The sequence below is a fragment of the Pinus tabuliformis genome, chromosome 7, assembly GCF_031772625.1.
Source record: "Pinus tabuliformis cultivar Carrire ecotype Pingquan chromosome 7, CPIR1, whole genome shotgun sequence".
In the NCBI taxonomy this organism is placed as follows: domain Eukaryota; kingdom Viridiplantae; phylum Streptophyta; class Pinopsida; order Pinales; family Pinaceae; genus Pinus; species Pinus tabuliformis.
The window spans coordinates 2,037,314,048-2,037,327,362 of NC_142293.1; positions in this window are offsets into that span (position 1 = coordinate 2,037,314,048).

Here is a 13,315-nt window from a genome sequence, read left to right on the forward strand (position 1 = left end):
TCTTTTTTAAAGATAAAATAAGGTATTCTCTGCGTACTGGCTTTAAAATATGCTCATTTGTCGTAGGTAGAGCCTCTGCTGCCCGCAAGCGTCCATAGCCTCGACAGGGTTACCATGTTATCCAGCAATGATCCTTTTCCTGCTTGAGGTTATTTACAACATTTCAGAGAAAAATCCTTTTTGACACTTTTTCCTTTTTTATTCTCTAAAGAACAATGTCTTGGTTTGGTGGCCAAATTATGACACAGTCATTCACTTGATTTACACTTTTGCTGAACAAGCTGGCTCGTGATGAGACCCCTTGTCTTTTGATTGCAACAATCTTGAGTCGTTGCCCTGTTTTGATAGACAGTATTGGCAAAGTCAACAAATTATAATATCTGTGATCATGATAAGCCGGCTCGTGATGAGACCTTTTATTCTTTGAGATATAGTGTTTTCTCGGATTGTTTCTCTGAATGCCGCGGTTTCCTTTAGCAGGGAGGAAGTCATTGTTTTTTCCTTAAGAAAGCTCTGGACGACAATAATAGAGTTTGAAAACAACAGCTTTACAGAGAATATTTATTTTATTATTGATGATACCTTTCATTGTGCTGACATAAAACAATTTTTTACCAAAGGTTGCTTTCATCAAAGTTTTTTTTTTTTGAGAGGTTGAAACTAATATCACATTCAGGCTAAAGTTAACTCTATTTGTCAATAATAAAAATCAGATTTTTCGAAAAGTTTTTCTATTTGTACAAGTGAAATCAAAATCTGATAGAGAGTTGGTGTGCTCTTTCATGAATCCTTTTTGATGATCATTTACAACCGGTTTTATTTATAAGAAAGAGAAAAACAAATAAATAAATAATAAAAAAAAACTAAAACTATCCTACAAAAATAGAAGAATGATCTTCTATGGAAAATACATTTTAAGAATCTGTCCATTCACAGGCAAAGAATCTCTTCTATCTGCCAAATCCTGCAACACAAACGTCGATGGGACTATGACTTCTACAATCTGAAAAGGACCAAGCCACAGCTTCTGAAATTTCGTATGTTTGCCCTTTTCTTCATGAGCTTTATCCCATTTCAAAACTAAATATCCCATCTGAAAGCTTTTTTCTGGTCGTTATGCTTGAGTCAAAAGAGGATTTTATTAGCGCTTGGTGGTGAGCATGGTTTTTCTTAGCTTGTTCTCGTCATTCTTCTAGTTTGATTATCTCCATTTGTCTCAATTGTAAAGAGGAAGTAGATACTTCATCGATGTGTTGTACTAAAGACAAAGAGGGAATGACTAAGTGAGTTGGAAGAACCACTTCTTTCCCATAAACTAAATTAAAGGGAGAAGTGCCGATTGAAGCTTTCTTCGTAATTCTATCTGCCCACACAACATTTACCAGCGCTTTGTGCCAATTCTTTTGGTTTTGGTCGACTGTTCTTTTAATAATCCTGATTAGGTTTTTGTTTGTTGATTCAGCCAACCCATTACCTTGCGGATAGAAGTTGGCAGAATACTTCAGTTTGAACCCTCTTTTAAGTGCAAACTCAGTCATTGTATTTCCAGAAAAGTATGATGCATTATCAAACATTAAGGCCGTTGGCAATCCAAACCTAGTGATGATAAATTGATCTATGAATTCAATAATGTTTTCAGAATTAACTGTCTTGAGAGGAACTGCTTCTACCCATTTAGTAAAATAATCTGTTGCCGTGAGGATATACCTATGCTGCTTAGAAGAGTGAGGAACGATCTCACCTATTATGTCCAAGCCCCATTGGCTGAATGGTTGCTCGATGTTAACCGGCTGTAGTGGCATGGACGATTTCTTTTGTTTCCCTGCAGCAGTCTGGCAGATTTGGCATTTCCTTACGTAATTGTATGAGTCTTTGAACAGCGTGGGCCAATAATATCCTGCACGTAAGATCTTTTGTGCAGTAGCTTCTCCAGCATAGTGTCCACCTGCTGGTCCATCGTGGAGTTCCTACAAAACCTTTTTGGCTTCAGTTTTCTCAAGACACCTAAGAAGTACAGAATCGTAATTCCTTTTAAACATAACATCATTTATGAGCTGGTATTGTTTAGCTTTCAATCTCAGAGCTCTTTTCTTGGTGTGATCCAGGTGTGATGGAGCATACCCGTTCTTAAGATAATAAATGGTGTCCGCATATAATGATTCTGTGTCGTTTAGGCTTACCTCATATGTATGTACCTCTTCAGATGAGTTCTCAGGAATTTGCGATGCTCCAGCTAACATCTTGCAGAAGCCTTGACCTCTTACGATGTTTGCTGGCTTGATCTCAAGATCGTATTCTTGTAAAGCGGTAATCCAATTTGCTCTCTTTTCGCCCACATCCTTCTGTACCAGCAGGTTTCTTATCGCTGGAAACGGTACTACGACTTTGGTATGGGCTTTAAGTAAGAAAGGTCTAAAATATTTGATCGCTTTGAAAACAACATATGCCTGTTTCTCCACGTCTGAATAATTGAGCTCAGCACCTTGTAAGTTCGAGCTAAAGAATGCGATTGGAGCTTCCGCCTTCTCTTGATTTGCTTGAGTTAAAATCGCGACATAAGATTTCTCTGAGGCAAAAGTGTATAAGATAAAAGGTTCTGAAAAATTTGGGGTAGCTAAAGATGGAGCGTTGATGATAGCTTGTTTGATCAAGTTGAATGCTTCGTGCTCATCTTGACCCCATTTAAAATTTGAATTCTTTTTTATCATATTTTGTAAAGGAGAAATAATACGTGAAAAATCCGGGACAAACCTTTTTACAAAATTGATTTGTCCAAGGAAAGATTGCATGGCCTTTTTGTTATGGGGCATGGATATTTCGGAAATTTCTTTGATTCTGTCAGGTTCAATGTGAATACCAGATTTCGACACTATGAATCCTAGCAATTTCCCTTCACTTAATGCGAAAAAAGATTTCTTTGGGTTAAGTGAAATCCCATACCTTAAACATCTTTGAAAGATTTGTTTCAAATCTTTGAGATGGTCGCTTCGCTTCTTGGAGTATACTGTTATATCATCCAGGTAAATCACTACCGATTTATTGACTAAACCTTTAAACGCGATGTCCATGGCTCTCTGAAAGGTAGCGCTGGCATTGTTCAGACCAAATGGCATCTTCCGATATGCGTATGTGCCCCATTTGGTTCGGAATGTGGTTTTCAACTGATCATCGGGATGTACTAGCACTTGATTGTATCCTGAAAATCTATCCAGGAAAGACATTAATTTTGAGCCCGCTACTGCCTGTAGTATTTGCTCCATAGGTGGGAGGGGAAAATTGTCATTCTGACAGGCTTTGTTGAGATTCCAGAAATCAATACAGATCCTGATATCTCCGTTTTTCTTTCTAACGGGCACCATATTGGATACCCATTTGGAATGTCTGACGGGGAAAATTATTCTGGCTCTCAACAGCTTATTTAGCTCAACCTTTATCTGATTTTCTAAGTTAGGGTGGATTTTTTTGAGCTTCTGTTGGACAGGTTTTTCATTGTCAATCATAGGGATAGTGTGTTGAATGATAGAAGTGTTGTATGTCTTCAGCTCATCATAATTCCATGCAAAAATGTTTTTGTATTGTCTCAGAAGACGGATATATGCTGATTTTTCTTCAGGGGCTAGGCCGTGGCCCAGATTAACGTTTTGCGGCTTCTGATCGGTTCCTAGGTTCACTGATTCATAATTCAGAGTTGAACTGCAGAGTTTAAAATTGGCATACCTTTTAAACCGACTTTTTAAATCATATAAATCTTCTAACTTAACCACCGATTTAGGTATAGCATTATCAGTGCTATTTTGTTGTATCTGGTGATCATGATGGTCTTCGTCAATTATTTGATTTGAGTAGGATCCTTCAGAAGTGAGGAAATTTACAATGTCAAGATCGTCGTTGAATACTCTCCAGTTGGTGATGTTGTCAGGGATGGATGGTCTAAAGATTAATTCTATTGAGAACCTATCTGGACTAAAATCTTCAGAGGGAATAAGTCTAGAGGCTACGTTAGCTAACAGGTCTGCGCTCGCATTTTGGAGTCTTGGGATTGACGAAATATTGAATGCTATGAAATGTGAAGTCAGATCTTGTACTAAAGATTGATAGTGCTTTAAATGACTTGACAGGCAATGTATGGTGTTACATACCTGTTTGACGACAATTTTAGAATCTCCAAAGACTTGAAGATACTTAACATTCAACCCGATTGCTTTGTATAGGCCTTGCACCAAGGCTTCGTACTCCGCTGTATTGTTTGTGCAATCGAACTCAAGTCTGCATGTAAGCATGATCTTGTTTCCGTCTGGGCTAATCAAAACACATCCTGCTCCTGCTCCCTCGTTAGATTTAGAGCCATCAAAATATAATTTCCAAAACAAAGATGTATTTACAGAGTTATCTAAAAAAATAAAACACTTTGAATCATCAGTTTGGGAAAAAATTTCAACTTGGGACAAAGCTGAATTTTCTAAGTAAGGTGAGGTGTGAGCATTGAAATTGCCGAGGAAAGAATCTACCGAGTAATTGGCTATGATACTGTTGTTGTATGTTATTGCTTCATTCTCTCCTTCTAATTCAGTCACTATGTACTTTTGGTGCAACTCTCGTTCAACCTTTATTTGATTCGGTTTACCGTTGTAGGGTAACCACATGTGCGACCAGTCGGTTGAGAAATATCCATGGAGTTTTTCGGACCAATCCTTGCTAAGAATTAAACCATAGAATTCAGGGATATAAGCTACTAGAATGTCGATAACCTGGCATACTTTCGGGTTAGACGACAATCTTATGGTCACCTGGTTAAGTTCACCAATCACTTCGACTTGAGATCGATCAAGTTGAACTATGCACACTACGGATTTTTGTGGCTGAACATTCAATTTGGCACATATTGATCTGGGTAAAATATTCGTTGAAGCACCAGAATCAACCAAGCAATTGTGCACGTTTTTATTGAAAATTTCATAAGTGAGAAGAAAAGGAGGAGTATGAGATCTTGATCTTCCTCCAATCAAGGCAATGTCATTTGGATCAATCTTATTGATCATGTTGGTTGGAGGTCTTCCCATGTTGTGGGAAGCTACAGCTGTAGGTAAAGATGTAGTAGGCACGGCATGTAATTCTTTCATCATTATTTTCTGTTGATGTTTCAATTTGCTCAATTCGTAAAGAGTGATATTAGCCCTAGTCTTTTTCATGTCATCAATAATGTTATACTCCATTTCATCCAACACTATCAATATTCTTGATGGAGGTGCTTGATCTGATTGGACTGGGCTAAATTGGGTCGCTCTAGCGGTTGTTTTCTTTGTTGCGACCTTATCTTTTGTTGCAGGGCTTGCGCCCTTCTGTTTAGGGGTATTTTGGGGAGGATCAAGTTGATTTTTGCTTCGTGTGCTAACCGGAAATGCTTCTTGATCTTCTTCTTGTGGGAGGATGAAATCCCACATTCCTTGTAGTTCCACAACTTCTTCATCATCGGTCTGCCCTTCAGTGGTATTCTCTTCTTCTTCTTCTTCTTCAGATTCGACGTTTGAGACAGCATTGGGTGGTTTCACCTCCATGGGAGGATTTCTTTTAAAATCTCTGTAGGGCTTTTTCGAAGAAGTCTCTGCTACTTGTTTTCTTATGTCAATCATCTCATTGGACATGGCCTTTAACACTTTTTGTAATCCTTCCATATCGAAAGGATCTTTCGTTTGTTTCTTCTTGGTGTCTTCTTTGAAAGAGATTTTCTTAGATTTGCGTTCCTCTATTGCATATCTCTTTTCTAGGGCAACTACACGCTTTTCTACTGCTAACGCCTCTGTCAAGTTTTCAACTAAGGTTGCCTTGTTTGCCCTATCTATGAAGATAGCCAAGTTTGATGGTAAGGCCGTGATATACCATTCACATCTTACTTCCTCGCTGGGTTGAGAAGCAGCGGGAATTTTGTTGAGGATCTTATTGAACCGTAAATTGAAATCTTTAATGGGTTCTCTAGCCTCAGCTTTAAGATTAGATAGGTCATTGATCAATGTCGCTGTTGATCTGTCATCACCAAACTTGGTGAGGAATTGAATTTGAAAAATGTCCCAACTTGTGATGGACCCGGAAGGTAATGAAAAGTACCATGACCCGGCTGTTCCTTGCATTGTATAAGGGAAAAGCCGAACAACAACATCCTCGTTGGTAACTCCATTGAGATTAATAGAAAGCATGAAATTATTGATATGCTCTTCAGCTAGCATGCCTGTTTCTGGATTGAATTTAGGTAGCCATTTCTCAGGATGGGCCGGTATTGGGCTCAGGGGTGGAGGCATTAAAACCGCCCCAGGATTGTTCCATGGAGACTGGGCCATTGTTGAGCTGCTAGTTAATGAAAGTGCAGAGGATGGTCCCTGATGCTGAGAAGATGAAGATATTATGATCTTTGATGATTGAAGAGGAAGGGTTGTGGAAGATGGATGAGTGATTTGGGATGAGGATGTGGGTGGTTGACTTCGCGGTGAGGGGGTTGAAATGGACGAAGTAGATGAAAGAGTCTCACTGTCAGACTCTGGTGGTGTTTTCCTTGCTCTTTTCCTAGGAGGGAGAGGGAGTTCACTTGGTTGAATACAAAATTTTTCACTCTTCAATCTGGTCAGGGGATGAGCAGGATTGTACTGCGAAGTCACGCGGTTGTGAGATTTATCAGACCTCTGAGAAAAAATAGAGAATCCCTGGAGTTTACGAATCAAAGTTTGAATTTCAGGGGGTTCAATGATGATTTGGTCTGATATATTAAGGTAGGTAGCAGCGGTGGATACTCGAGCGACTTCTAACTCCGGGTTTAACCGTACTGGACAAGTCGGGGGAGTTGATGAGGGTGATTTACTCTCAGAATGGTATTTAGATTTTGACTTAGTTGCCATTCATAGTTCGTGCCCTCCTTCTAGCGCCAAATATGTTGAGGGCCGTAAAATCGGGTCAACAACAAGGGGGATACCCACCCGGTCCGGAACCTGGTTGGCGGCTCCTTGCCCGTTTGGTGTAGCGGGTCCGACTGGGGATAATGGGACCAGCTTCCCAATCTAAAGGATGTGTGTGTGTGTAGATTTTGATGATGCTAATCTAGAGGTAATTTTAAGCTAATTTAATTCTAAACTCTAAACTGACTCTATGCTACTGTAATCTAACAAAAACAACACATCTACTCTATACTAACTCGGGGTAGAATTCTTTCATCATGCGATCTAAAAAAGATTTCATACAATAACTGGTAATAAAGATCATTCAGCTATCATAAGAATATAAATCAATTAAGATAAACCATTCTGCATAAGAAGTTAGGCAGAACAGTTGTGAACAACATATCGCATGATAAGTTATTCATATGTCAAGCACAAATAAATGACTCCACCGTACAAAAGTGCCAAATGGTAACCCACACATTCATACATTAACATATAAACAACTCAGCTGTATATCACTCTAAGAATATAAGCAGAAATTAATCAAGAGATAAAAGTACCATTTATGACCGATTTCACTCACAAACTTCAAGCAATAACGATTTATCTCTACTTACTTCTAACATCTACTAAGAGTACAGAAGTGCAACATCAGTAGCAAACATTAAAATGCAAACATAAATAAATCTCGATCCATCCATTTATCAAAAACCCCCTCCGAGGGTGCAAAAGTGCATGTTCTGAGGACAAGTTTTTTGACAAATTTCCGGACCCTTCTCCAAATGCCATGAGAAGGGTTAAATACTACTAACTAACTAATCTTAATTACACAAATTTAGGAAATGGCTTCAAATGACCGCCCTTTTACTAAAACAAATTTATTTCTAAAAATTGAATCTAATTTCTAACCGTTTCTGTATCTGCTCCTTAGTGTTGTAAGCAATGCAAGGTTCGCCTGGAAAGAGTCGGCTGGTTGTCTTTTTCTTTTGTTCGAGCGATAAAAGTAGAAATAACAAAACCTGGCACCTCTTTCTGACAAACTAGAAGATATTTTCGAAAATCTTCCTCTGGCTGGGTGTATTTGCTGTGTGTATACTTAGTATAACCCAGATTTCTTTCAAACTGATTGCGCTATTGCTATTTCGGTTTCCGGCCGTGCGAATGACTCAATGAGTTAGGGATTTCGTTGCCTGAACAATCTTCCATATTGAAAATTGCTTCCGTTCTTTATTCCAGACTTTTCTGGAGCGTCTCCCTCTTTAACATTTTTCTTTTTGCTTTATCCAGTCTGAGCTTCAGGATCTTTTGCAAACATGCTGCTTTTGTGCGCCTTTGACTCTAAGTCTTGGATAGTCTATTTTCATCAGTGTCTGTTGAGTGATACTCTGGAATCCGCGGCCCTGTTGCATGCAGCATCCATTTGCGAAGGCATCTCCTCTCTGTTCTTCTAGTATTGGTGCTTTCCCCTTTTCCTTAGATGTTTCCTGCATATAGATTTATATTAGTTGCTGCCTTACAGTTTACGCAAAGGAAAAGAGAAATGACGAAAAGATTGACATGAAAGCTTTAAGTTCTAATGAATGCATAATCATGACACTCATAATGACATGACTCTTCGAAAAACGCAACACGATCATCCTTGGATACACAGGCGTGCAATCATTAATTTCCCTTAAGGTGCGCGCTCAATTTTGGGTTTACAGATTATGCCGAGGAAACTTTGCGATGAGTGGTTTCTGCGATTCGCATCGCAGCATCGAGGATTGCGATGTCGAGAGGTGTCATCGCAGCAATTAATAGTCTCATTCATCGCAGATCGCAAATCGCAAGATCGCATTTTTCATTTGATCACTGTGCGCTGCTTATGCGACGTCGCATATCGGCCGTCGGCGATTCCTTAGGTTTTCTTTTAAGGGCGCTTTCAAAATATGCGATGCGATGAATTTCGCATCGCTCCTTTGCAGCTTATTTATGCGCATAGGAAAACGCTTCACTCTCTCTTTGCAATGCGATATAGCTTTTAGGGAGTTAAATACAAAAAATTTGATACAAATATTTTTGGGATTTTTTGTTAAGGGTCCCCCTTTGCTTGATGTTATTGCTAATACCAAACAAAGAGGGGGGTTGTTGGTGACCACAACAGATTCATACATGCAATACCATGGGTCAGTACCATGGTTCTTATTAATACCATCTATCTAATACCATGGCCCATTTGCAACTAATTGTGGTCCCTTCTTTAAATGCGGGTCAACCACTTACAATCTTATAAGTTAGATTCATGGTCAAAGTGATCAGAAAGGGCTTTTGAGAATATTGACCAAGTCACTGGCCTTCCATAGCAGCGTTGATGCCACTGCCACCATTTCCATCTATCTTGGCCCAAGTATAGGCTTCCCACACTTAGCTTAGTCGCATCATCTCTGATGTGATTCAATGTGAAATATTGCTCCATTTGTGCTAGCCATGTGGCCGGATGAGAGCCATCAAATTTATACATGTCCATCTTGGGTGGTCAAGGCTGGGACTGTTGGTGGTTTCCATAGAAGTGAAGAGAATGGTTAGACTCGCCTCAAGGTTTTCATTAAAATCATATGCCTCTAATTGTTCCCCCGATTTTCCCTTTGTGAGTGTGTCCTATATGTTCTGGATTTGCTTCGTTAATGCCTCCAATTTGTGTTCAAGGGTGTCTATCTTCTCATTGGCCATCGCTTGAGCTTTGGTTTCTACCATGCACAGATCCGATGCACTTTGTTGTTACTAAAAAAATATTTGGGACCACCCAAAATTTTTTACGCTTACAAGTGAATGGTACCACCTTGCTCAACTCATCGACTTGATTCTTATGGGCTAAGTCTCCTATAAGCGTCCCGGGAGTTTTGCTCCTCGCTTAGGAATACTGCAGTAGCCGATTACCAAAAAAGTTAATTATGCCCAATGTCCTACGAGAATCACGCCCAGGTATAAGAGCCACACAAATAGTCAAATCTATTGGCAAAACCCTCAACTGCAGAGTATGAGTAGGAATGTGGCAGTGATCGAACCCCGGTTGCTAGATCTGAATGGCTGATCTGATTATTGCGACTGTTACAGAACCCAAACTACTAGATTTGAATGGTGAATCTGATAGATCTGATTGGCGGATCTCATAGATCTTAATGGCGGATCTGATAGATCTAAATGGCAGACTGATTGTTGCAGCTGCGACAGAACCCAACCTGCTAGATGTGATCTGGCAAAGATGATGCGTGATCTAGAGATAGACAAGGGAACTATGGTCTCAAGGAGTGTCAGGCGCTACAAATCGCAATATACATAAGGGTCCAATAGTAGTACTTGGCCCAATCTTCCAGGGCACTAACCAAGGAGGATCAACCATACCCTTAGCCGTACAACTTGACTACCCTATCGTACGCGTGAGTAATCTCCCTTGTGCCGTTCTCGATGTACTGTAGCAGCAAGATTACCGATGGTTTATCTATGGCGAGGTTTCAAGAGAGCCTAGGGGGCTTCCGATATACCTAGAGGGTACTTGGAAGATAGTTCGTGTGTGGTTCTGTTTAATGCACTACTACTCGAAGGGGTACCCACAAGGGGTTAAAAGGGAGTCCAACAAGCATGACCACCCCTTGTATTTCCTGCGTGCATGCCTCCCAAAATCTGCAGGTTATGTGCTCAATAATAGATCCGGTGGTTTAAAGACACCGTAACACGTCTCTAGCAAAAAGAAATTCTGCTAAAAATGGAGATCCCACCGGCCCTGGAAAGTGCTCTGATACCACTTGTTATGGTCTTAACCTGTGAGAAGATACCAGAATACAAAATATGCGAAGAAATATACCCAGAACACAAAACAATAAGAAATAACAGCATGTATTTTATTATTCAGACAGGAAAGCAATGTTCACTTGCCTCTTCAAGGGGGCAACCTCCAATAGAGCTGAGCTCAATTACAAAATAAGACACGATGCTCCTCGAGGGGAGTCTCTATCCTTTATATAGGATTCATACATGCAATACCATGGGTCAGTACCATGGTTCTTATTAATACCATGGCCCATTTGCAACTAACTGTGGTCCCTTCTTTAAATGCGGGTCAACCACTTACAATTATTAATATGGGCTTTATTGACTCTTTAACTAACTAAAACTATGACTCGATCCTATTACATAAATAAGGGGGTTAGGGTTGGACCCTAACAAGCCCCCAACACAAATCTGGTGACTCGCACCAAGTCACTCGGCTGGTGCAGAGATCTTGTCAAGAAGACCTCCCAACTCCACCTGGACGACTTCAACCTCGGCGGTACACTACGTCGCCGCCTACTTAACTTGCTCAACCAATTGCTTCGTCGCTGGTTCTGCACTGTCTGTCTGTATTTTCTGCTGTGTCGCCTACAGAATGGCAAATTTCCCTTCAATGGAGGCAGTGAGTACATAGGCTTCCTCTAGCTAAGGCCCCAATCTGGCCTTTAGTAATGCCTCCTTGCACTGAGTTGCATCCACCCGTTCCTTTAGGCCTTCACTTCCTGCAGTTGTGCCAACCTCTTCATGATGGGATCTTCTTGTAGATTAATCACTACTTCGAGTGCCTGCTCAAAGAGTGCAGTGCAATCCTTCACAGTGGTGTCAATAGTTGCAACGACATCTTTTATAGTGATCGAACGCTGCTCTCTGACTTCTGGTGGAGTTGAAGGCTGGGCCCTCAACTCAAGTTTCGTCATCTTAAGGTTTAGTTCAAACTGAACCTTAGCCAGCTTTGTTCGTGCCTCGCGCACACCTGTAGCAAGCTTCCAGATCCTTGTGTCGATTGGCGCATCTTCGAGGATGTTTAGCTCTGGAATAGTCTGGCGTGCCTCAGCCACCACAGCGGTTTTGCGTTCATTCTTTCTGTGATCTTCTTAAGAAGATCAATTGCGGACGATTTTTTAGCAAACATATGTGCATTGTTCACCTTTTGCTCACTGATAACGTTCAAGGTATGTTGTTCCCAAGCCCGTATTTCCGCGATCACACCATCCAACACGGTGGGAAGAGCTTCATTTGGAAGCGTGACCAAGTTTAACCCGACTTGCTTGATGGGGCTAACAGTGGCCTTGTCAGCCTCTACTTCTATGATTAATGCTAAATCCAACAGTGTGACAGCCCATGGATCCATTGTATGAACCATCTCTGTTTTGTCTGAGGTTCTCAATGCCAAACTGCTCAACGTTGCGCTGCCCCGCCCTACAGTGGTCTACACCTGAGTAGCCCGAATTTGCAGCTCGTGTAGACCCGTTTGAATGGCGACCAAGGCTTATTTCTACTGCTGCTCGAACTGTCGCAACAGTTCTGTAGTCGCGTCCCTCACTACATCACCGATATTGTTCAAATCACCATCTGTCAAGGTGATTGGGTCCAAGGATGATTTGATGGCCTTGGAAGAAGTCCAAGGGTTGCTGAAGAAGTCCATGCGTTTGGGTCACACTCTCTTCTTTAGCTTTGTCCTCAACTTCCTTCCTTCGTTTTTCGACCCACTGCTCCATCTTTAACCTGGCCTCTTCCTTCTTCTACTTCGTGGTAGACTTACTAGTCCCAGGTGATAAGTCTAAGGCCTTCCGCCACTCTGTGGGCCAACTGTCCAGAACTGTGACGATTGCATCATTTGTCACCAGGTATGGAAGATCTTACCATTTCTGTGTGGGGTCCTTTTGTGCTCTGATGGACACATAGTGGAAGTTCGCCTTGAACTCCACATACTCGGACAACTGCTCAAAGACAGTATGTGAGAGCTGTGGCTTGTGGTTGATGGTGGCGTGGATGCTTGATTCCAAAAGAATCCATAATATCTTATTGTCCTTGATCCTTTGGGGGTCCTTCGTGGCCCAGAGCGAAGCCAACTTTGCTGCTTCTGGCATCTCCGTGCAACTGGAGGAAACTGACTATCCTCTGGTAAGTCCCACGCAACCAGTACAATTGACAGCAGCAGTCATGCGTAGTGGAAATTCTTGCTTTAATCTTGTGCTTTTCTGCAGTTCACGAGGAAATCGCTACAGAGGTAGCGCACCCAGTGAAATTGTACACCCTTCATGCACTGGGCTGCTAAAGAAACCACCAACGTCGGCCCTTCATCATAATCTTCCCCGCCAAAATTTGAGTGGCTACTTTAACCACGGGATTGGTTATATCAGAGATGGAGTAGCCGTGTAGCTTCGTGGAAAGCTTGAACTTGTCCTTCATTCATTCAGCGAGGTCACCCTCAGCTGACTTTCTGCCAAATGCCATGGACGGATTCAAGTATGAATGCGGGAGCAAGTTGATCTTGTGGATCAACATGTCAGTGATTGGGATCGGATCTCCTAACCACAGGCACCCATTGTGCACCAAGTATAAGGGTCCTTATCAGTCGAGCC